This window comes from Triturus cristatus, chromosome 1_2 (assembly GCF_964204655.1).
Source record: "Triturus cristatus chromosome 1_2, aTriCri1.1, whole genome shotgun sequence".
Taxonomy (NCBI): domain Eukaryota; kingdom Metazoa; phylum Chordata; class Amphibia; order Caudata; family Salamandridae; genus Triturus; species Triturus cristatus.
Window position 1 is genome coordinate 819,194,100 of NC_140580.1, and position 26,063 is coordinate 819,220,162.

The window sequence follows — 26,063 nt, forward strand, 5'->3', positions numbered from 1 at the left end:
GTCTGCTTTGGACAGATGGCGAGAGCAGCCATCTTTGTCCATGCAGGCGCTTGCATGCTCTGCTTTCGCCAGGTGAGACCTAAAAATGACTGTCAATTTGCAGTCCCTATACATATGTAATATATGCCAGCCTTAGCTGGTGTGCCCCTGGCACATAAGTAAACCTATTAGTAATAAGTCTCTGTAAATGATTTATCACTCAAAAATCAGCTTTAAATATATTTTGGAAATTCATCCGTTTTTGTGTAAACATCAGCTTTTGAGTTCTGAAAATACACACATTTTTGTCGTGGAAGACAATTTTGTCAAATGTATGTTCATTTAATCAAGCAAACAGTTTCAATTAAGAAGGCTGAGCTACACCTAGGAGAGCTACAGAGAAGTAGGGGGAGAGCTACTCGTCGGAGAAGCCTAGTGTAATTATTTATCTAGCTTCCAGATGCTCTAGAATAAAGTAAAAAGGTATATCTCTGATTCAGAAGATGCTAGCTTCTTTAGGGTGTCTATGATGATTCCTATTTGTACTGTTGTGTTCATATATCATGTAAATTAAGATCTATAAGCTTTATAAACAAGAACCCGGGTCTGACTTTGAACCTTACTGCATGTTATTTGAGCATGCAACACTGTGTCTAAGTGCCTAAGCCATAACCATTTCAAGACTAAGTATTGACTCCTTTACTGCAGGAACCTGAAAGATCAAATATGAAGCTTTTGAATGCTGCATTTGACACTTGTGAGCAATCCAGCTCTACCCAAGGTCCTGTGTCACCAGTGGAAACAAAAATACTTTCTAGAGATATGATTACTAACTGCTTAGGGACCTGTGTATTTAAAACCCCTATGGACAATGGTGCAGACAGGGCTATGATGCATGGAATGCCACAATAAGCATCGAAGACAATCTGTACCTGAAACACAAGTAAAAGGTGCCCGTAGTAGCAGTCTAACGCTACAAAATAGAGCCCTGCAAAAGCTACTTGTACTGCTGTCACTATCTCGCTGCACACCACCGAAAGCCTGCTACAAAGCACATGAGGTTCCTTACACAGACCAACTGCCTTAAACTGTAAAATTAGTGGCACATTAGAAAGCCTTGCCCAGTTGGTGCCATTTACTGCCTGCTATAGGCTAAACATTCTACACCTTCGCTGGTAGGGCAAGATGCACAGATTAAAAAAAAAAGTGCAAACATCACCTCAGCTGTTCCCTGTAAATAAAGCATATATTCTAAATTTTGTATTCTACGCCAAGTAAGGTAAACCGGTCCAATACATTTGATCAATCAAAAAAAATCAGTTGTGCAACTGGAATAAGCTATATCTTAGGCTCCTTCTAGAGTGCACCTCCAAAAGACAGACCTAAGCTTCCTAGTTTGAATGTTCCAGATTTAAAAGAACCAAGGAACAATGCTATCAAGATACAGGCTGGGTGGAACAGCAGCAACTGCTGTCACCTCCCAGAATCTCTGCACCTGTGCACTCTACATGTCTAAATTCCATCCAGTGGCCGTGAAAACAGACCATCAAACAAAGGGGAAGACGGAGCACAGCGCCATCAATCATTATAGACACACGGGCTTATTTAATGATTGGTCGGAGGAATTTCCACCCGGTGGTCTTGCGAATTCATTTCCTCCATTACATTGTCGGTGGAGAACTGAAAATTAGTCAGATTTTCGACAAGGTGCAAGTTTCTTCACTAAAATAGAAGCCTTTTGGTTCTTCAAACATTTTAGCTAGAAATCCACCAGTGTCGTAACTGCTGGTTGAAATTCAACTTGCAAATATGAGCACTGAAAATATGTCGGGCGTGGCCAAGCCGGCTACCATGGCGGCTGCATCTTGCTAGGGCTCTACGATCGGGCCGGACAAGAGGTCGATTACAGACGTTGCACCCCCATGAAAAAGCAACCCTAGGCGCCGGAGTGTCCCGGGCACCTACTGTTCTGAGGAGACGCAGCACTGAAGGAGAGAAGAGGAGTGGTGGCGAGGTACAGCTCCGGACCGGGACTTGGGGTCGCATGATGGCGGCGAGCGGTCCCTGCAGTCCGTGATAGTGTGCCCGGAGGATGGCCGGTACGCGGTCACAGCTGGCAAAACTACCCTGTGAACCCCCACTGAGGCTAGGACGGTGCCTGAATGATGCTGATGGGTGATGGAGCTCCGGAGGCAGACTGAGAGCGTGAGCGTCCCCTTACCTGTCTTGGCGCGCAGAGAGAAGGCGGCCATGACGCCTGCAATGCACGTCCCGCGCTGTAATCAACCCCGCGACTGAGAGGCCGAGACAAACTGGACGAGGGACGACACATTCCCTGGGGGCGCCTGGAGGCTGCGACATCAGCGGTGAGTGCGGAGCTACGGGGGAAGCCCTGGTGTGTCGAGGCAGGATCGGGATGCCTGACCTTAAGATGGCGCCCGACGGGACATCGCCACAGTAAGGCCTGGAGCCCGTCACGGAGGGCAGGGGACGCCGACATTAGGGGAGAGCAGCCTGCGTTCCTCCCGGATCAGCCCTGGGACGCCCCACCCTGCAGGAAACCATATATATGGTTGGCACCCAGAAATCTGACACTGCCAATGAGCCTCAAGAAGAATCGCCATCCTGGGGGTCTGCTGAAGGGGGCCTAGCGGAGGAGTGTCCTGCGGTGGCCCGCTTCGAGAGACGACACGAGGCGTGACGACACCTCCCACGGGCTCTGAATACCGGTCCCCGAGGTCGACAGACGGTGGCCTCCTTGTGACGCACAGGCGGGGGCAGGTTGGCGGAGGATCTCGTGGAGCTGAGGCGGCCTTTGGCGGAGTACGGGGGGTCCCAGTGGGAACGCAAATCATTGGTGAGAGCGGGACCGGCGACGAGGCGACCCCCCCCCCCCCTGCCAGCGGACGGGGGCGACGCGCCGTAGTACCCCGATCGCAACAATGGGGAAGTCCCGGGGGACCCAACAGACGGCGGTTCCCGAGACGGCCCCAGAGAAGATGCCCAGAACCCGGACGTGGGTGGGCGCGGTGGAGCCGCCACCTGACTCCTCGGTCTCCGTCAAATTGGACCACGTTCTGGCCGCCATAGAGCATTCCAGAGTCTCCATGGAGGAGCGGCTCGGGACGCTAGCGACGGACATCAGCCTTATCCGCGACGACCATCGGAAACTGGTGGATAGAGTGAAGGACGGAGAGAAGAAGATGGAGGACATGCAGCCAACGCTCGATAAACACCAGCAGACTCTCCAGGAGCTGCTCCATCGCCTAACCATTATGGAGGAACGGGCGGACGATTTAGAAGGGCGCTCAAAACGCTGCAACATTCGCGTAATCGGGCTGCCCGAGTGTCAGGAACCCAAGATTACAGATAGGTTTAATTGCGCATCGAAGACTCAAAGTCTGTACACCCCGAGCAATGGAAGGTTCATGGGTGGAGCTGACTCGGAAATGGCGCCAGAAAAGGCCACCAGAACTGAGTAGCTGTTAGCGTTCTAGTGTTTGGCAGAGAACGCGCTGGAATCCTAGGTGAGGCTCGCGCTGCCTAGGAACTGCGCACTTCACCAAGAATTCTAGAGAGTCAGGTGCGCATTCCAGTGCGCGCTGACTAAAAGTGTTTTAGTTCTCGTTCGAAGGCTTTTCAGAATCTACCCTGAAGAGTTTTCGGAAGTCAGTAGATACAAGTTCGAAATCTGAGTTCCATGAAGTAAAGTGACTTTTGAGGAGAACAGCAAATCTTAGTTGTGGAGATTTCGCACCGAGTCGTCAGGGAGAGGAAGCAGCGTCAACAGGAGTATCTGAAGGAAGCACAAGAAAAAATGAAGCTAAGTTAACGAGTGTATATTTGTCACGTCAGAGAACTGAAGTAAATATTTGTCACGTCAGAGAACTGAAGTAAATTACCGAAAGCAATAGAGTCATAGAACTTACTGTGAGGGAAGTGGCTTTACTGTAATTCTTCACAGAGGAAACTAAGAGTAACGACAAGTCCTGAGATAGTCGAAGAGAGAATTGCAATATAGATTAGAATTCTTGAGCAACTACAAATAATAGAATAAGATAAAACCATACTTACCACAGAAATAAGTCGTCGAACAATAGCTAAGTACTGAGAGTGAAATACCACCACGAAAAAAGGAGAAAGCATTAAACACACAGATGAATAATTACCAATAGGAAAAGACCTCAAACACAGTAAGTAGTATACCAAATTAAAATAGATAACGTCCGGTTTAAAAGAAAGCAGAAGTTCTTAACAGATAAATGTAACTATATTACAGGTGTGCAAAAGAAAAGGAAGCTGTGAATAAAGGCAGATACCAAGGAAGATAAGACATAGGAGAGTAAAAAGAAAAATAGGAAAGTAAGTGAGAAGCTCAGAGAGAAAGATTTATATGAGGCAGATAAACCTTGGGTTCTAGCTATTTCCTTTTAAATTGCAGACGAAGAATATAGTTAATGAAATAAAAGCACACACAGAAAAGAAATAGAAGAGAAGCAGAGTTCTGAAATTGGCATGGTAAGGAAATAAGGCATTTGGGGTTGAGAGATAAGAGAGGTTAAGGGCTAAAAGTTTATTATAACAATAACTCTTATCTACAGGTTATCTCTTCAGCAAAAGAAGTCTGCTGGACGGACTCCTGAAGGAAGCCGCAGAACAGTCTCTTCTCTCTTTTGTTATTTTATCCACTTTCCCCCTTCCCCCTAGATAGCCACTCTAGAGACTTGTCACACTAAGCTCTGGATTGCTGTCGGGGTGGATTTGGGAACTAGCATCTCTGTTCCGGTGTAAGTTTGAGTACTGTAATTAGAGTCTGACAGAGTGAAGTGCCCACGTTGCATTTTACACCCGAACAGAGATGGCTGAGGGAATAGACGTACAAGGTTTAGGAACAATATTAGATGCTATACAAAAAGAGTTAAGTGCAGTCCGAGAGGAAAACCAGAACCTCAGATTAGAAGTAGTTAATTCTAGAAAAGAAACCGCAGAATTGGCGCAAAGACTTAGACAACCTTTTGGTTCAGGGTCGGACGCTCAAGCTTCGTTGACAGAAGGGACTAATAGGATGACAACTCAGGTGATTCACTCCCTCTCACCTGTCATTCCATTAGCGGCACCCGAGCGTTTTAGTGGGGATCCGCAGAAGGCTCAAATATTCATTACGCAGTGCTCATTACATTTCATGTGCCGCCCTTCCATTTTTCCAGATGCTCAGTCTCGAGTGGCCTTTGTGTTGTCGTACTTAAGTGGGGATGCAGCATCCTGGTCTTTGCCTCTGATTTCAAAAGACAGTCCCATATTGTGGAATTATGAGAACTTCAAAGAGGAGTTCCTTCGAATATTTGACAGAAGGCGGATATCCCAAGCCGTAGACAACGAACTACTCGACCTGAAACAGGGCAACCGCGATGTGGTCTCTTATTTGGCTCAATTTAATAAACTAGTGGTGGAAACCAACTGCCCTGAGAGTAAGAGAGCAGCGGTTTTTTATCGAGGTTTAAGAGATGAGCTAAAGGATGCATTGGCCGGAATACCCAATAGACCCACAGAAATCTCCGCGTTGGTGGATTTAGTGTTCGAAATCGATTTCCGTCATGGGGAAAGAAAAGGTGAAAAAAGGAAAGATTTCAAGTCAGTAATTCCACGATTTGATCGAGTAAGGTCGGAAGGAGGACGAAGCAATGAAGGTCAGCAGGGCATCGAACCAATGCAGATTGGTACAATACGGGGTCCTCTTTCCAAAGAAGAGAAGGAAAAGAGAAGAACCAACAACCCATGCATGTACTGTGGATCGGGAGGTCATTTTGTACGTGCGTGTCCGAAGAAACCCAAGGGAAGTTTCAAGCCGAAGGAAAACTAAAGGCACCATCGGTTGGAAGAGTTGAACAGGTGGATGCGATTTTCGATCAGACTCCAAAAGAACATAGAGTGGCCAATACTCTACAGTCTGCAGCGCCACATCTAACTTTATCCATGGAAATCAGGTTTCGACACGTGACGCTGAGGGAAGTCTCAGTGATGATCGACTCAGGAGCCACCGGAAACTTTTGCGATCTAAAGTTTGCGAGCAAGGTGGGAATCGAAGCCATCAAAAAGTTAAAAGCAGAGCCCGTTAGGGCAGTGGATGGAACCAACCTGTCCTCTGGTCCAATAGTCAGTCACACAGAATTAATTCATCTGATCTCGAATGACGGACATGAGGAGAAGATCCAGTTTAACTTAATCGATGCCCCCCAATTCCAGTTGATCCTTGGGCTTCCCTGGCTTACTGAACATAATCCAACAATCAACTGGAGTACCAGAGCCATTAAGATGGAATCAGATTATTGTTTGGGAAATTGTTTCAGGGGCCAGCTGCAAGAGGAAGAGGTGAATCCTGCACATTCGTTGTGTCAGACGGGAGAATCAATTTGTGTAATTCATGAGCAAGACATACCAGAGGAATATCGAGATTTTGAAGACGTATTCAATGAAGTGGAGGCAGAACAATTACCACCCCACAGACCTTATGATTGTAAAATTGAGATCGAACCCGGTTCAAATCTACCTTGCAGCCGTGTGTATGCCCTTACGGAAAAAGAACACCATCACCTAAAAGAGTATTTGGACAAGTATCTAGCAAACGGCTTCATTCGTCCCTCGCAGTCCCCAGTCTCCTCGCCCCTATTTTTTGTGCCAAAGAAAGAAGGAGATTTGAGGACTTGCATTGACTACAGAGCCATCAATAAGATTACAAAAAAGAACCGTTATCCATTGCCGCTAATATCTGTTTTGCTAGATCAAGTGAAAGGAGCAACAATTTACACGAAGTTGGACCTGAGGGGAGCGTATCATCTGGTGAGAATGAAGGAGGGCGATGAGTGGAAGACAGCTTTCAGAACGAGGTTTGGCCTATTTGAATATCAGGTTATGCCCTATGGGCTGTGTAATGCTCCCGCAGCCTTTCAACACTTCATTAACGACGTGTTGAAGGAATTCATCGACCAGTGTGGACTGGTGTACATCGATGACATCCTTATCTACTCTGAGAACAAGGAAGAACATCAGGATCACGTTAGAAGGGTCTTACAGAAGCTGAGAGAAAACAGACTGTTTGTGAAACTAGAGAAGTGTGCCTTCAGTGTCTCTCAGGTTGAATTTTTGGGCTTTGTAATTTCACCAACAGGCATTCTTATGGACCGCAAGAAGATCGAAGCGGTGATAAATTGGAAGTCCCCCGCGAGCGTCAAAGAAGTACAAAGCTTTATTGGTTTTGCCAATTTTTACCGGAGATTCATCTGAGAATTTTCGCATAAGATTTTGCCACTCACCCGTCTATTGAAAAAAGGGGTCAAATTTGAATGGACAACTGACGCTGAAGAAGCCTTCCAATCCCTAAAGAGAAGTTTTACGTCAGCCCCAATCCTACAACATGCAGATCCGACTGAACCATTTTATGTGGAGACCGATGCCTCTGATCAGGCAGTGGGAGGAATTTTGTCCCAACGAAGCAAGCAAACGGGGCAGCTGCATCCAGTCGCCTATAAGTCAAGAAAATTAACTCCGGCAGAAATAAACTATACCATCACAGAGAAGGAGCTATTGGCCATAAAAGACGCATTCAAAGATTAGAGACATCATTTAATGGGGGCACAGCATCAAGTCACAGTATATACAGACCATAGAAATTTAAAATTTCTAAAAACAGCCAGAACCTTAACACCAAGACAATTGCGATGGTCGCTGTACTTTGCTGATTACGATTTCGTCATTATTTATCGACCAGGGGCCCAGAACGGAAAAGCAGATGCCTTGTCTAGGATAGACACAGAAAATCAAAAGACACCTGTAGGAAATCAATCCATTATCCCAAGTGAGAAGATTATTGGAGCAATCACTTCAGTTGATCTTGAACAGGGTATCACTGACGCAATGGATGAAAAGACCTTGAAAGAGTGGGCGAAGGAGGAAGGAAGAGAGGTTCGTAATCAGTTGCCCTACTTCCAAGGAGCTCTGTACATTCCCACTAAAGAGTTGCAACAACAGATTATCAAGGAATGCCACGATGCAAAGTTGGCAGGACATAAGGGAGAGGCAAAGACCAGAGAACTGATCCAGCGACACTACTGGTGGCCTGAAATGTCGAAGAGTATTGAGCAATATGTTAAGACTTGTGAGATCTGTGCTCAGGGAAAATCCGAAAGGCAGGCCCCAAAAGGTTTACTTATGCCCTTACCCACTCCACCTTATCCTTGGCACACTGTTACATTAGACCTCATAACTGACTTACCCCTTAGTCAGGGCTACAATACCATCTTAGTAGTAGTAGATTCTCTTTCTAAAATGGCTCATTTTACAGCTTTAAAGGGAGTGCCAACAGCTAAGCAGTTGGCGACTCATTTTAGTGCTCAAATAGTGAAAATACATGGAATCCCTAAAATAGTAATCACAGATAGGGGTCCACAGTTCATTTCCCACTTTTGGAAATCTTTCATGGAAGGGTTGTGTATGGAAGTCTGTTATTCCACCAGTTACCACCCAGAAACTGACGGTCAAACTGAGAGGGTGAACCAGGAACTTGAACAGTATCTGAGATTGTTTCTTTTGAAACAAGAAGGAAATTGGTCGGATTATTTGTGGGCAGCTGAGTTTGCTCATAATAATGCAAAGAATGTTTCCACTGGGTATTCCTCTTTCTTTATGAATTATGGAAGACATCCCAACTCGACCCTCAGGCAAACCGAGATCTCAGTTCCAGCGGTGGAGGAGATTGTAACACAGTTAGATCAGGTACATAAGAGGGCAATTGAAAATCTTGAACTAGCTAAAGAAAAATATAAGAGTTATGCAGACAGAAAGAGACGAGTAGGCCCCTCATTGGAAATAGGAGACAAGGTTTGGTTAAGTACTAAGAATTTGAGATTGAAGGGTAATCGGTAGTTTCAACCGAGATTTATTGGTCCATATCTGGTAGAGGAGAAAATAAATCCGGCGACTTACCGAGTTCAATTGCCACCAAAGTTGAAGATACATCCAGTTTTCCACATATCCCTGTTGAAGAAGGCTCCAGAAGATCTGCGAAAAAACCTGCCTCCAAGGCCTCTTCAGCTAGAGACTGGTACTGAATTTGAAGTCAAGGAAATTCTAGACTCCAAAATACAAAAAGGGAAGTTATACTATTTGGTGGACTGGAAGGGTTATGGGCCCGAGGAAAGGTCTTGGGAACGAGAGGAAGATGTCCATGCTCCAAGATTAGTCAAGGCCTTTCACCTACGATCACCAACTAAACCCCAGAGGAGAGAATCTACCTTGTTGGAGGGTACTGTCAGGAACCCAAGATTACAGATAGGTTTAATTGCGCATCGAAGACTCAATGTCTGTACACCCCGAGCAATGGAAGGTTCATGGGTGGAGCTGACTCGGAAATGGCGCCAGAAAAGGCCACCAGAACTGAGTAGCTGTTAGCGTTCTAGTGTTTGGCAGAGAACCCGCTGGAATCCTAGGTGAGGCTCGCGCTGCCTAGGAACTGCGCACTTCACCAAGAATTCTAGAGAGTCAGGTGCGCATTCCAGTGCGCGCTGACTAAAAGTGTTTTAGTTCTCGCTCGAAGGCTTTTCAGAATCTACCCTGAAGAGTTTTCAGAAGTCAGTAGATACAAGTTCGAAATCTGAGTTCCATGAAGTAAAGTGACTTTTGAGGAGAACAGCAAATCTTAGTTGTGGAGATTTCGCACCGAGTCGTCGGGGAGAGGAAGCAGCGTCAACAGGAGTATCTGAAGGAAGCACAAGAAAAAATGAAGCTAAGTTAACGAGTGTACATTTGTCACGTCAGAGAACTGAAGTAAATATTTGTCACGTCAGAGAACTGAAGTAAATTACCGAAAGCAATAGAGTCATAGAACTTACTGTGAGGGAAGTGGCTTTACTGTAATTCTTCACAGAGGTAACGAATAGTAACGACAAGTCGAAGAGAGAATTGCAATATAGATTAGAACTCTTGAGCAACTACAAATAATAGAATAAGATAAAACCATACTTACCACAGAAATAAGTCGTCGAACAATAGCTAAGTACTGAGAGTGAAATACCACCACGAAAAAAGGAGAAAGCATTAAACACACAGATGAATAATTACCAATAGGAAAAGACCTCAAACACAGTAAGTAGTATACCAAATTAAAATAGATAACGTCAGGTTTAAAAGAAAGCAGAATTTCGTAACAGATAAATGTAACTATATTACAGGTGTGCAAAAGAAAAGGAAGCTGTGAATAAAGGCAGATACCAAGGAAGATAAGACATAGGAGAGTAAAAAGAAAAATAGGAAAGTAAGTGAGAAGCTCAGAGAGAAAGATTTATATGAGGCAGATAAACCTTGGGTTCTAGCTATTTCCTTTTAAATTGCAGACGAAGAATATAGTTAATGAAATAAAAGCACACACAGAAAAGAAATAGAAGAGAAGCAGAGTTCTGAAATTGGCATGGTAAGGAAATAAGGCATTTGGGGTTGAGAGATAAGAGAGGTTAAGGGCTAAAAGTTTATTATAACAATAACTCTTATCTACAGGTTATCTCTTCAGCAAAAGAAGTCTGCTGGACGGACTCCTGAAGGAAGCCGCAGAACAGTCTCTTCTCTCTTTTGTTATTTTATCCACTTTCCCCCTTCCCCCTAGATAGCCACTCTAGAGACTTGTCACACTAAGCTCTGGATTGCTGTCGGGGTGGATTTGGGAACTAGCATCTCTGTTCCTGTGTAAGTTTGAGTACCGTAATTAGAGTCTGACACCGAGGGAATAGAAGGCACTGACCCCCTGCAATACTTGGAGACCTGGGTGAAATCTTTCACTCCAGACAAGGATCGCTCCGCATTCTTCTCTATGGAAAGAGCCCACAGGGTCCCGGCCCGCAGACCGCCCCCGAGGCCGCTGCTAGCAAAGTTCCTCCACTTCCGAGACAGAGATGCGGTACTACGCGCGGCACGAGTGGCGGGCACCCTGCGGGTCGACAATCAGCGAGTTATGTTTTTTCCCGACTATGCACGAGCAGTTCAACAACAACGGGCCTCCTTTCTGAATGTAAAACGACGGCTGCACGAGAACAATATCCAATACTCCTTGCTTTTCCCAGCCCGCCTCAGGGTGGTCTACGCCGACTCGACTGTGTTTTTCACGAATGCCGCGGAAGCCCAAGATTGGGCGGACCAGCACTGCACACGACAGTCTAGGGCGGAGATCGCAAGAGACCCACATCCTAAGCCTCCACGATCCGGAAAGCGATCGCAATGGCGCCCACGCGAGGGCGTGAGTGGCAGAGCTCGTGCACGCACCCAGGACTCCCCTGACCTCGAGCAAATTGTGAAAGAACGGAGAGAGGCCTTACAAGCGGTGATCGACCTGCAGGCATCTCCCCTACCAGACGACATTGATCGGCCACCGCATATCTTCACCTCGGAGGAGGAGAATGACAGTGATGGAACAGGGTCGGGGGAGGACTCCGTGACGCCCCCCATGGTCACTCCGCAGACGGCGGACCTCATTCTGGATGAACAATCTGGCTCCCGTGCGAAATGAAATGAGAGGGGACTCCTGAAACTACCATTGAGCCAAATGCACTTTCTCCCCCACCTGTTGAACTCCGACCCCAACCTCATTACCTACTATAGCAGGAGCAACGTCCATTTTCCCTACTAATGGCCCGATTCGTTTCTGGCCCAGTACGCATGCACCGCCGCCCCCTTCTTATATTGTTGTACCCCCATTAAGTGGGTAAACAGGTTTGGACACATCGTCCTTGATGATGGGTCCTAGGCATTGGGGATGTTCCCCGACCCCATTTGTTCAGTTGTATGCCCCGGTTCAACACTTTTCCCACCCCCCATATGGAATGATACGGATCCAGCCATCTCCTACTTATGCTTATACAGCGTCGGGGGATACAGACACCCTTAGCCAACTGGAGCGACCGAGTTATGCGCACCTCAAAAGGCGTAGTCCCCGCGCATGGCGAGCAGACACAAAATATGACGCATCATACGCCACACACTGATGTTACCATCCTCACCCTGAATGTTAGGGGGCTTCACACTCCGCGCAAACGATATGCGGTGTACTCCTACGCAAAGCGTCACAACACCCCGATAGTCTTTTTACAAGAGACGCATCTCATTGCAAAAGAGGTCGGGAAACTGCAGTTGAAATGGAGAGGTCTCATATGTGCTACAACCTACTCTGCGTATGCGCGCGGGGCGCTGGTCTGGGTGCGACCGGGAACTCCCTTCCAGGAGCTTCGGAGGGTAGTCGACAAAGAAGGTAGATATGCACTACTGGAGGGTCTGCTTGACGGGCAGGTAGTGCTTCTCGGTAGCATTTACGCCCCCAATGTTGACCAGAACAAGTTTTGGGACCATCTCACAGGGGTCCTTGCCCCATTTGCTTCTATACCATGGGTCCTGGGAGGAGACTATAACTGCTCACTTGACTTGAACCTCGACCGGTCGCACCCACCGCCACCGCATTCCCCGGCGCATAAACAAACCGATAGATTCCGGGCTTGGATTACGCACTGGTCGCTCACTGATGCCTGGCGGATGCGCCACCCCCTGATCCGCTTGTATTCTTTTCACTCCATCCCACACAATTTGCGCGTCCGACTTGACCGCTTCTTATGTACGGCGACTGTCTTGCCCAGGATTGCCCACACGGACTACCTGGGCATGATCATCTCCGATCATGATGCTCACATTCTCCAGTTACACTGGCGGCCCCCACACCCACCCGTCCCTACGTGGCGTTTACTGCGGGACTGTTTATCAGACCAGGTCTTTCGTCACGATCAGGAATGTAGCATCCAAGACTATTTCACACGCAATTCGGGGACAGCATCGTCCGGGTTGGTGGAGTGGGATGCGTTTAAGGTGGTGGCCCGGGGAGAGTGCCTGAAGCAAATAACGGGTGTTAAGCGCGTACTAGAACGGACCCTCACCACCGCGGAACACCGCCTGGCGACCCTCACCAAGCGGGACGATGCGTCCGAAGAGGAGACGCGGCGTATAGCCGAGGCAAAAACGGCTTATCAAACGGCCTCCGCGGATTTGCGAAGGTACAACTTCCGATCATATGCTACACGGATGCATAGAGAGAGAGACAAGACGGGCACCCTACTGGCGTGGTTGGCCAGACAGGACACGGAAGTCAAGCCCATCACCGAGATACTGGACCCTGGCGGGTGTTAGTGCGTTCCCAAGCGGAAATCATGGGGGCCTTCCGCGACTACTATGCGGAGACATACAACGACCCCACCTCTACCCCGCAAGATGTAGTGGATCGATTTCTCGATCCTTTACCTATCCCGGCAATCACGAGGACAGAGAAGGTGGCCTCAGACGCCGTAATAGCTTCGGCGGATGTGACACAGGCCCTGCGTGCCCTGGCCCGAAATAAGGCTCCAGGGCTGGATGGGTTCCCCCTAGAATATTACACGACATTTTCGGTGCACCTAGTCCCTCGGTTAGTGGAGGTGTTTGCGGCGGCGCTGAAGAAGGGAGAACTGCTGAAATCCATGCGAGAATCCGTAATCGTGACGTTCCTGAAACCACATAGGGACCCACAGCGAATGGCCTCCTACCGTCCAATATCGCTATTGTCAGCCGATTGCAAACTCTTCGGGAAGGTACTGGCGGATAGATATGTACAAATTATACGCTCTCTGGTCCACTCTGATCAGTGCAGATTTATACCCGGCAGAAGCACATCCCAGAACATACGTCGAGTCTTCCACATCCAGGATCAGGTACGGGGGATATATCCTCGAGCGGCCTGTCTCATCTTAGATCTTGAGAAGGTCTTCGATTCCCTCACATGGCAGTTCCTGTTCTCGGTGCTGCAGCGAGTAGGCATTGGGCCCACCCTCCTAGCCTATACGCGCTTACTGTACACCGGGCTGACCTCGCGGGTGCGCCTAGGCCGGTACATATCGACGGAGTTTGCGATCCGGAGGGGCACGCGACAGGGCTGCCCGTTATCTCCTCTGCTTTTCGCTCTGGCAGTGGAGCCTCTTGCCATACGACTCCGGCGGGAAGGGGAGAGCTGGGGCATCCCGATAGCTGGCACAGTGCATAGTGTTTCCTTATACGCTGATGACTTGCTGATTTATGTGCGGGACATTACGGACGACCTGACCCCCCTCTGGGAAACTTTGAGGGAATTTACCGCGGCCTCAGGACTGCGGGTGAATTGGGATAAATCCACAATTTATCCGCTGCATCCGGAACGGCCTCCGCAGGAGGTTCACATAGGAGTTCAGCGAGTGCCCTGGAGCGCGGAGGCCCCCCGATACCTTGGTATCCGTCTCTACCACTCCCCCGCAGATATGTTCGAGGGTAACCATTGCAGGGCACTGGCGAGCATTAGGGCTACGATTGGATTTTGGAAGAGCCTTCCATTGGCTCCAATTGGGAGAGTGGCGTTGGCCAAAATGATCATGGTTCCGAGATTGCTGTATTTCTTTACCAACCTGCCAGTAATCCCGCCCAGAGCCTTTTTTCGGGACCTGGACTCACTCCTCAGTGCGCTCATTTGGGGGTCCGCCAGGCACAGAATAGCCCTGAAAAAACTACAACTGCCCACCACGCAGGGTGGCTTGGGAGCCCCATCATTCGAAGCCTACTTCTTGGCAGCACAACTGCAATGGCTGACTCATTGGACGGCAGACAGGTATAATGTGGAAACTCATACCACCACAGGACGGGTATCGGTTCCGGAGATCCGTCGCTTGCTCCTTCCTGGCACTCGCCCAAAGCGCACGTACCCTTTACAGGTGTTAGTCGCACGTAAGTGCATGCTGCGGATACACCGCATGTCCCCGGAGACTCCGTTATACTCCCCTCTACTCACTCTGGTAGGATGGCCCAACCGGGAACACTACTACACACATAGCGCGCTTCGCACATGGACGAGGTGTGGCTTAACGGAAGCGGAGTCCCTCTTCGAAGACGGGCAACTAAGACCGTTCCTTCGCTTGGTGGAGGAGTACGATCTCCCCCCAGGACAATTCCTGCTTCACCGCCACCTCCTAGACAGCTACCGACCGCATCAGGACCTAAGTAAAGGGGAACCACACACACACCCAGTACTCCACACGATCCTACACATGGGAGCGGGACACCATCTAACCACATGGCTTTATAAAGCCATACGGGAACTGACTAATAAACCATTGGAGACCCTCCGGGCCACCTGGGAGACGGAAATCGGGCGGGTGCTCCATGAGGGGGAGTGGGGGAGAGCTTTGAGGTACCCTAAGAAGGTCTCCAGAAACGCACGCTTTAAAAACATCCAATATTACATCCTACACAGGGCTTATCTAACACCTGCACGCCTCCAACGATTCTACCCTGACACTCCTATGCCCCAGATGTCATGAGCAAAATGCAGACTTCCGGCATATGTTTTGTAGCTGCTCCGTCATTCAAGTTTTCTGGCACCACATCCACACTGCTTTGGGTACCCTCACTGGGCTAACTTACATGAACACTTGGGAGGCCAGTGCCATAGGCGTCTTTCGCGTAAGTAAGCAGCACAAGGTGCAGACTCGCTTCCTCTCTCTTGCGGTGCTCTTGGCCAAACGCAGCATCGCCATGCATTGGCGTTTCCCCACCGGTCCACCGGTGGCGGCGTGGGTGGGAGCTACGCACAAATGGGCGGCGGCGGAGGAGGAGACATTACGGGAGGAGGAGGTGAAAGGGGCCCGCAAACACCCTATATCAGTGGAATGGGCCATGTTATTGTACCGGTTTAGGCAGCTCTCCCCGGGGGCGGACCCACCAGACGACTCGTCTACACAGTTAATCCAGCGTACACAGTCACAGACCCTGCCCAACTGATTTAGCAGACTCCCAACCGCGCGAGCTCATAACAAGCCCTAGCTTCAGGTACACTATTTCGGTTCTCGGTCGCACCAACTAGGACAGGCAAACACGAGTATCAGAGGTGCCTAACCCTTACGACGCTACACACCCTCACTAGCGTAATTGGATATATAATTCCATACCCGTCCCCTAGTTTATGCCTGTGTTAAACCCCAGTTCCTTTGCCATATATGGAACCCGAGACAGCAGGATGTAAACGTCACGATCTCTGTATACATCGTTTATGCTTCCTGGTTGCGAATCATCAATCAGTACAGTTGTTAAATGCCATTATAGGATGTATGATCAGAAATTACTACCTGAAGATTATGAATGATGTACAATGTATGAAATTTGAAAATGGCCATAAAAATAAGTTAAAAAAATAAAAAATGAGCACTGAAAATATGTCCCACAGAGACTGTAAATTGTCAGTACAAATATATCTGGTCTCTGACAAACTTAGTAGCGTTTCCTAGCCTTTTTTGGGTAATTGTACTTGTAACTGAAATTACACCTCCTTTCTGTGGTGGTTTGTAATGCAGCTAGCTGCCATTTAAGGCCTTTCTACATAGGAAACTAACCAGCAAAGATTTGCTTTTGATAAAGACTTCTAGCTACTCCTTGCGGCTCCGTACTTACGCAAGTCAGCTCCAGAAATTATGTACGGGGCTTATATAGTCACCACTCCCATGCGCTTACATCCGTTTCTTCATTTCCACGTCACTAGGCACAGATCTGGAGATCCTTCTTCGTCTATTTGAAACTTATACCTCACAATTCTCACAGTGTCCAAGGGATATCATCACCACCCCTATAACTACAGGCTTGTTCCAGATCTTGTTCCTGTAGTTGTTGGTGCCGCTCGAGAGGCCGGTCTTTGTTGTACTCCAAATCTTCAGGTAAATCCCCCCAAAAACACAAGAAGTCAAAACAGGATTCGGCTTCCTCGTGTCACTCGCCTTTGCCGAATCCGACCGAAGCGCCACTTCCTCTACTGGATGTTCTTGTTCTTCAGGGGAGGCCACCTTGCACTCCTTTTTTGGCACGTATTCTGATGAATATGACCAGGGTGATGAGTTTGCTCAGCCATATACTGATGACAATTGGTACAGAGACTTTCAGGACACTGATGGCCTTGACACTCCTGACGCGTCCCTTTTCTCTCCTCCTGGGCCTGCCACAGAGAAATTTGCTTCCTACGATATGGTGATGTGTAGTGTGGCCAAAGTTCTTTACTTCATCAACCCCTCAACGTGTTAACTGAGGTCATACAACATGGACAGACTTATGCAGAACCTCTCCTCCCAAGTAGCAAGGCTTTGACAGAGACTTTATTAAGGGTCTGGACGAAAACTGTGCTCTGGGCCCCATGTCAGCTGATAAGTTGCCAGGCGCCATCGCCCTGATTCGAGCGACCCAGATTTTCTTTCACAGCATCCTTCACTAGACAGCCTTGTTATTCAGACCTCCACAAGTTGGTCTAATCTGAACATATTTCCCTCTTCTCCTCCTGACCAGGAATCTAACTGTGTAGAAGCGTATGGCAAGATGGTCTTCTCTTCCACTAGTCTAGCCCTCCGCTCTGTCAACGCAGCTATTTGTTGGTCCATTACTCCCATGTCCTTTGTAATTCGGGGTCCAAGTCCTCTCCGGTCTTCCAGATGACCTTCACCCTGTTTTGGCTCGGGCAATTCAAGATGGTTGTGATGCGGCAAAGTTCACAATACATTGTGACTTGGACACCACCAATTCCAATTGGGCGAGCTGTCGGCACTAGTGTTGCCATTTGCTGTCATGTGTGGCTAAATTCTACTGGGTCCTCTAGCGACGTCCAGCCTTTGGTAATTGACATGCCCTTTGATGGGATATGCTTGTTCGGGGCAAGAATGACTCCGTCCCCTGAGTGGTTGAAAGAAAGCAATAGCAATAGCAAAGCTCTTTAGGTGTGCAAGATTGGCTTACGCTTGTAAGCATTGGTTTTGCACTCATTAATGAATTTTCAAAGTATAAAGATTTTTTTCACCAACTACTCTCCAGCCTGTTCTCGTCATGAAGAAGCTCTTTATTTTACACCTGACAAAGGCAGAAGTAAAACTTTTTGAAAGGTGGGAATGGACCCACCCCTTCCAAAAAAAAGTGAGGTGAACGGAAATGAGTTTTTCTGTGGGGTTAAATAAAAAAGTTGTAACAAGCAAATTGACACTACAGATTTTTGCATGAGCACATATATATATTTATATTTGCCCATGCAAAAATTTAATTCACAAATGTTTCCTAGAACACCTGAAATTTGCACCTGTTGAATTCCTGACAGCTGTAAATCTGCACCAGTGCAAGGCCGTTCCCCCAGGGTGCACATTTTAAAAACTTTCTTTAAGGTTTGGGCCCCTAATTTATTTTTTAGGTCAAGCCTAGACAGCGCATGCGCTGTCGCAAGACCTGTAGTAAACAGAATATGGAGGGTAATTTCTCTTGCCGCTTGCCATTTGCTAACTCTGCCATTGCTGTTCTTATCTGACTTATTGTTGGCTGCCGATCCAATATGTCACTTCCGTTTTTGTAGGAAGCAGCACCGTCCAACTACAGTTTAATTACGCAGCTGGCTATTATCTTTTCATTTAGGGACTACTTGTTTTCTCTGCATTTCTTTTGTTTGGCGTTAAAGTAAGTTCTATCATTGCTACACGTCTTCTTTGTGGTGCACGTTGGGTATTGTAGTTGCACTACTGTTTTAGACTCCTGTTAGTAATTTGGATGGTTGCTTATCGGGTTCACTGTTTACTCTTTGGCACTATAACTTGGCTGATAATCCGCAATTGCTGTGCATAATGTTCGATCGCCTGCCAGCAGAAAAGTGCATCATGCACGAATACATGGCGGGTGTGCTGCGCCTTTAAAGACCGAGATCGTGTTGTTGTTTTTTTTCTAGTGTCTTCAGTGCCCCTGCTTTCACTACCGTAGTTTGTTCCCCCTACACCCCCAACCAGCTGTTTTAAAAACACTCTTGAGAAGGACTTTTTTGGATGAATTAGGGTTTTTAGCGCTGGGATACCTCCGGGTGACTATGCGCTTTATAAAAATAAATAATAATAATAATAATATATGCTGTTTCTGTGTATGCTGACCCAAGTTCTGTCAAGTTACCCATGTGGATTTATTTTAAAGGCTGTTGTAATTGATTTTGGTTTTCAGAATGTTTAGTTGTTTGGCATGTTTTTTTTTTTCCGTCTGGCCTGTGTCACTTCCACCCTTTTAAATAACAAACACGTTCTGCTTCCTTCTTTTCTAAGCACACTGCAGGCTCATCTTGTTAGCGCTATATATTAATGCAATTACGATTACACTGCACCACATCCAGCCACAACACTCAAAACAAATACAAATGGGTAAAAGACATTGCCATTTACAACGCTAATAGCTCTAACTCGCGCAAATGCGAGACCTATTGCATTGCAAATGCTTTTTTCAAATGTTGCCCATAGGTGTATTGTATTGTAATTGCATTTATATAGCACTTACTACCCCTGACGAGGTGTAAAGTGCTTATTCGGCGAGTAGCACCCTACTCCGGAACCCATAAAGGGTTAGTGTTGAATTAGTATAGTAAAATATGACATTAATTTGAGTGGTGGACAGAAAGGAAGGATTTAGAATTTTTTTAGGTTTGTTTATTTTGGAGCTCATAGCAGTAGAAGGAGTCTTGGGATGAGTAAAAGGGAGGTGGAGGGGGAGGAGTCAGAGGGAGGTTTTAGAAAGGCTTGTTTTGGGGGATCGGAATAGTAAAAAGAGATATGAGATGATGCAAGAAGTGGTGGAGTAGGGAAGAGTCTCGAAAGGGTGATTTTGAGGATCATAGTAGTGGTATGGGTAATATTGTTTTGTTGCTTATTTTTTTTTTTTTTTTAATATTGCAATGCTTCAAACTTGTTTTATTAAATGATACCTTGGAGAAATTGTCTCTAACCTTTCTTTGGTTTTTTTTCTTTCAATTTACAAAGATTTTTTTCGGTACATTTGATTCTGAATGCAAGCAATCTGCAGTCTTGTCTCCATTCTTGTACTTGTATCTGCATACTATCAGAGAGCATTCTGGGAGCGTTATACGCCGCCAAATTGTAATAGTTATATTTTACAAACGTGTAAGTGTTTTAGATTGGAACCATTGTAAGTAAAGCAAAGCAAGCCGAGCTTAGAGCTGGCTGTACTTCCTAAGAGAGCTCATACTAACAGTAAAGATTTTGCATTAATGAATCACGTATACAAGTTTGAACAGTAATGAAGACTTGTCCTTGACCTCAAACAACATGTCCCGGGCTTCGGGCAATAGGAATTTCCCACCTATGACCACATATTTTTCATTTAAATTTTAGGAGGCCATGCTGCCTGCTTCCAGGATACCAACTCCTCCTCAATGCTTAGCAGCTGTGATGATGAAGACCAGATGAATAGGTAACCATTTATAACTTCTGTAAGTTTCCACTGCACGTACCGCATTTTTAGCCCTCCATAATTGTATTTTATTTTTACTACAAGTCATAGCTCCTTCTGTAGATTTGCGTTGGTTTGGAAAACAAGTTTTGCTTCTGTAGCTGAGAAGGAGAAACACGTTTGTGAAGATTGAACATTTTCTCTCAGCATGGTTCCAAATATTTTTTTTGACATGCACTGGACTACTTTCAGGGTCATGTGTCTCGATTTTGTGCAGTGCCTCGAAAGATGATAGCCATTTATACGTTAAAGAACATGCATATTACTTGAATATCGTGCTTTCCCTACATACAGTGTCTGAAGCTAGGTGACTGTCCAATGAGGTTTGTAATTTTGCTGTAGTTTTAAGAGCACACATTAACTTGTCCTCTCTATTTGCTGCTCAGTATATTACCAGCACTGGATATTGCTTCTTGGCTGCTGTGACGTTTTCAAATGCCTTATTTACTGGTTGTTATTAACATCGGCCTCCTAAAGCATTATTGCTCTCTGCTGAGGGTGTTAACGGTACTTAATACCTCCTGGAGAGGTATTTAATACCTACTACCTGCTCAGTTACAGCACATAAAGAGGGCAAGAGCATTCTTACTCCCGTGAGACTTGATATCTATTGCACTATATGTACAGGGACCATAGTGGGATCACCTGTCGTGGATAAATATGAAGATCTGCACGCTTCTATCGTGTTTATGCAATGCTCTGATAAAACCCAATAAAAATGGCTAAAAAAGAGGGACAGAGCAGTCAACAGCTTTTCACACTTTATAGCAGGTGGGGAATTAAGCCGTTTAGCGTTCCCACCCTAATCGGAACAAAATAGTCGATTATGCCCCTACCTCGCTCTTCGTCATGTCTCTGGCCTTCAGTCCAGAGTGTATGCAAACTGCTGAAAAGACAGGGTATGTCGATTACAGTATTATACATAGCGTTCAAAACATCAATACTCAGTCTGCTTGTATCCTGATGGTATGTTTTTAGGTTGAGTCTGGGCAGCGCATACGCTGCTCTGCGAGGCCTGCTGTATTGAAGTAGGGACTTGAACCTCTGCCCACACTCCCTCCCAAATTTTTCATTTGCCTGGGTCATTGTCCACTGTAAACTGTGGCTGTTCATTTGCCAAAAGGCTTAGTAGTCCCTTCTTAGTACCGCCTTGTCACATTTTGTAACCTCCCATGGCGACACCCGTTAGTGTGTTGTTGCTTGGCAGGCTTTAATTACAGCCTCCAAGCACTTTTCTCAAATAGCTTTGTCCTGCCTGCTGTTGCAGGCAGGACACGCTCTCTCCTAACACTTTTTAAAAATTTTAAAGCACGCATTTGCAATGCCATATGTCATACATTTGCGAGAGTTTAAGCTATTGGCATTGTAAATAACAATGCCTTTTATTTATCTGTTTTAAGAACAACACATACATAAAAAGCATTATCATTTACAATAACAATAGCTCAAAATCTCATAAATGATACCCTATTGTATTGCAAATGCTTGTTTTTGTTGCCAATATGAAAATGAAGTAAAAACGGCTGAGTGATGTATCAGATGTAGAGAAATGCCAATTTGGAGTAGTGTAGGCTGCTAAAATTGTTGAACACTCTCATTGAGTTCATTACCATTTGGTTTAATTCATACAGAGGATTAATCACATTAAACAATAAATCAGTGATTGCGGGCATTCATATTGACATAAATGATCAGCTTTCGGCCTTGGCACTGCAAAAGAACTTTGTGTCACACTGTGACTAACAAAAAAAATGAATGTGTCCTCATGTAATGCAACTGGCGCTATGTAAAGCGCTCTGATACCCGATTCAGGCCAAGTTCGCGCTATATAAAACTCTGTAAAATAAAAAATTAACTTACAATGTTTGGATTTTATTTCTGGTTCATTTGACCTCTCCTGTAATCTGATTGATAAACTAACTCTTTTCTGGTGCTGATTGAATGATGTTTCCTTGATTTTGCAATTATGCAGAACGGTACATAATAGAAATAAAGTTAAGGATTTATGTTTTAGCATGCTGCCTAATTTTTGCAAATATATCTTTATTGACTTTTAAAACTTATGTTTTAAAAAAAAAAAAAAACAAAGGTCCCATTCAACTGGGATGGGTATAGTATCACAATTTTTACAATCAAAAATTGGAATTATCCATGTCCTTGAATAGAGAAATAAATGTAATTTAATAACAATAAAGCGAAAAAACCAAGTAATATGCGGTGGGATAAGTGAGCAAACCGTGAGTAGGTCAAAATGAAATCAGCCGATTTCCTTACCGCAAGCAAGTGACTTAAAAAGTGACTTATTAGCGTTTGCAGAATTGAAATTATAGAAAGTCACAATCAGTATAACATCTCATACTCGATTATAGAATACAACGTATAATTAAGAGTTTAGAGACATGAGTCGACGACGTTTCGATCCCCATGGAAGTGGTGGGATCTCTTCAGGACTAAACGATAAATCAAATGCCTGGGAAAGATTGCCTGGGTAGGTGTAGGTGAGAAAATAAGAGAAAGATATGGGAAAAAGGAAAGGAGGATGGGTATGGAAGGGAGAGGGGGATCGGGAGAAATGGGATAACATTAATAGAGTTCACGGAGACTGAATGCAAATCAGGATGCAAAATACAATTGCAAGTCTGGGCAAGGGTAGCATTGAAGACAGAGGAATGGTGTGGTACAGTAGTAAAGTAGAGGATGTGATAGTAAGGAGTAGGAAGACATCAGGTGAGGGAAAAGAATAATGGGTGATGGCCAATTGAATACATCTTCAGTGTGGTTCATACAGGTGAAGTGTTCTACAAGTGGCGCATTTTGTGTTTTGCAGCGTACACGGCTTCTGTGTTGGCAGATCCGGATCCTGATCTTTTGTGTCGTTTGTCCAACATAAATCAAGTTACAGGGGCAAGTGATTGCATATATAACATTGAAGGTGTTACAATTGGAAAAATGGGTGAGAGTGATATCTGTATTAGCATGCACAAACGTTTTCGTGTCCGTTGTCAAATTACAAACGCTACAACTGCCGCATTTGAAATGACCTACTAAGGGCGGAAGACCCCAAGCGCCTCTAAGGGAATGATCCTTAGTGGTATTAGGGAGGGCCGCCCTTACCAGGTGGTCTTTTATGCTTTTGCTCTTTTTGAAGGCAAAGAGAGGGCGTTCAAAATTCAAGTTGCCAGCATTAAGTGTTGGCCAGTGTTTCAAAATGCATTTTCTCACTATGTTCGAGATTGGTGAGAATGTAGTGACGCATACTATTTTGTCGTCACTTTTCCTCTCTTTGGGGCTAAGTAGAGTCTCCCTAGGGCAATACCATGCTCTTTTAAGGGCTATTTTGACCAGTTTACAGGGATAGCCACTACTGATCAATTTTTTAGACAAAATGTTGGCTTCCGTAAAGTAGTCCTTCTTAAGATAGCAATTGTGGCATATTCGGAGGAATTGTGAGTACGGAAGAGAGTCACGAAGGGCTCTAGGGTGATGACTGTTGTATGATAGTAGGGTATTCTTTTCTGTGGGTTTGCGGTAGAATGTGGTGTAGAGACTTCCATTGTGAGCTATGATGGATAAGTCAAGGAAAGCAATTTCATCTTTGCAGCTGTGTGAAGTTAAGGCCATTACTCTGTGTGATCAACCAATCTTGGAATTCTACAAGGTTCTCCTCAATACTGTTCCAGATGAGAAAAATATAATCTGTGAACCGTTTCCATTCCAGAATGTGAATTCTAAAAGGGTTCGCAGGAGATAGTATTCTATGTGTCTCAAGCCAATCCATATAGAGTATGGCAAAAAGTTTAGCAAAAACTGCACCCATGCTGGTGCCCTTGACTTGCTGATAGAAATTCCCATCAAAAAGGACAAAATTCCTTGTCAGGCATATTTTGAGCAGGTAGAGGATAAAGGATGTCGGGACGGCGTGGGGTTGGGGTCTAGAGTTAAGGGCCATGCCAATTACATCAATACCTTCATCCTGAAGGATATTAGTGTATAGTGACTCAACATCAAGTGTACACAATAGGCTGTCACGGGGGTCAAAGGGGAGTTCTTCTACAAGGTTAACCATAGCCATGGTGTCCTTAATGTAGCATAGGGTTTCGGGTACAAAGTCCCTAATGAAGTAATCAATATACCTGCCAAGGGGTTCAAGTACAGAACCGCAGCCCGAAACGATCGGGCGTCCCGGAGACGTGGTAGCATTTTTGTGTACCTTAGGTAAAGTGTAAATAACTGGTGTGGGCGGTGATTTGGTGTTATGATACAGGCATTCTTTTTTTACTTAGGTAGCCTTGTGCGACTTAATTGTTATGAGCAAATCAAAACGGACACAGCCAAGAGAATATAATGTGAGCGTTACATAACGCATTCTGAGGGGGTTATAAGCGTATAACCAACTATCAAGAAAGCCAACCTTGATCGAGTAACATTCTGCATATTAGGGTGCCTGTCTATTGAAAACTGGGAGATGTAGCACCCCACTCCAAACGATGAGAAGGTAACAAACAAAAACAATGTAAAACAGCAGCCGAACACGATGGGTGGCATGGTATCATCAATGGTAGACAGGTTGGATGGCAGACTTGCGGGGGTGTGAAGGGCAATGTAATAAGGAAGTGGTCCCTGCTCACGGGCACATGTAGTCAACCATGTGATACTTGAACATCGAGGCGAGGCGCAGGCAGTGTGCGTGTAACATTGGTCACCCCATTGCACTTAAGTGCAGTTGAGGAAGGCAGCTATGCTATCTGTGCACAGCCATACCGTTAGGGTTGTTGTGTGTCATCCCTGGGCTGAGCCAGCGAGGCATTCATCCCCACTTCCTATCTCTGCGAAAGGAGATGCCTTCTAAGGCCCTTGGATTCCTCATGTCTGAGTGTGCCATACTATCCCACCCAGACAACCACCAATTGTTGCCACATAGACACCCTAGGCGGTGCGCTTGACTTCCAGTGCTTGGTCACCATGCGGTACGCCAGCAACAGTGCAAAATCTAGGAAGCTGAGTGCAAGCCTGTTCTTCAGCGTACGTCGGAAAAACCCCAGTGCGCAAGTCTCCTAGCTGTGAAGGGTGTCACAGCTGGTGATGTGCCCAAGAAGTGAGGTAACCCCCTGCCAGTATTGTGAAAGGGAAGTATAGGACCAGAGCAAGTGCAACATGTTAGCCCTGACCAAATAGCAGCTCAGACATCAGGAATTTGCATCCGGGAAGGACTCGTTTCGTTTTCCAGAAGTGAGGTAGCTCTATGTAGAAGATAAAATTGAATAAGCTTGAACCTCGCATTTCTGGTCATCTTGGAGGGATAAGCTAAGGCTTGTTGTTTGGTCATTTCCTAATTGAGAAGTACAGTAAGGCAAGAAGAAAGCTTTACCCGAGGGCAGCTTGATTGCACACAAGAAGGTTGATATTAATTTGGCACTGATATCGTTTTTAACAAAAAGTATAGGGGGTTTGTTCCTGAAATTCAGTCTTTGACCCACAGGTCCTTTTATACAGCTGCATTGAAACCCACTGAGTGTTTAGAAACCCAGCTGTGTCCGTGGGTCAGGATTCAAGAAGAGTAGATCATGGCTCTGGGTTGTCCTGTCCTGTCAGGTCAGGTCAGATTCTTGTTCAACTGTCTACCTGAACCTGAAACCAGAAGCCACTGTGGGGGCAAGAGCGAGAGATCCTGGGGATGGTTGATTGAATGACATGTGGCCTGGAAGAATTGG

The 26,063-nt window shown here is 46.0% G+C and overlaps 1 protein-coding gene across 6 annotated transcripts in view; it reads left to right on the forward strand.

Moving 5' to 3' along the window:
• KCNAB2 (potassium voltage-gated channel subfamily A regulatory beta subunit 2) overlaps positions 1-26,063 on the forward strand; it is a 1,115,399-nt gene that overhangs the window by 130,066 nt on the left and 959,270 nt on the right. For 3 of the 6 annotated variants that reach the window (XM_085608872.1, XM_085608876.1, XM_085608874.1), the window contains exon 2: positions 20,235-20,313. The gene's annotated coding sequence lies outside the window, so the exon portion shown is untranslated. Of the gene's footprint in view, positions 1-20,234; positions 20,333-26,063 lie in introns of all 6 variants that reach the window. The other 3 variants (XM_085608871.1, XM_085608875.1, XM_085608873.1) reach the window with 1 other exon arrangement.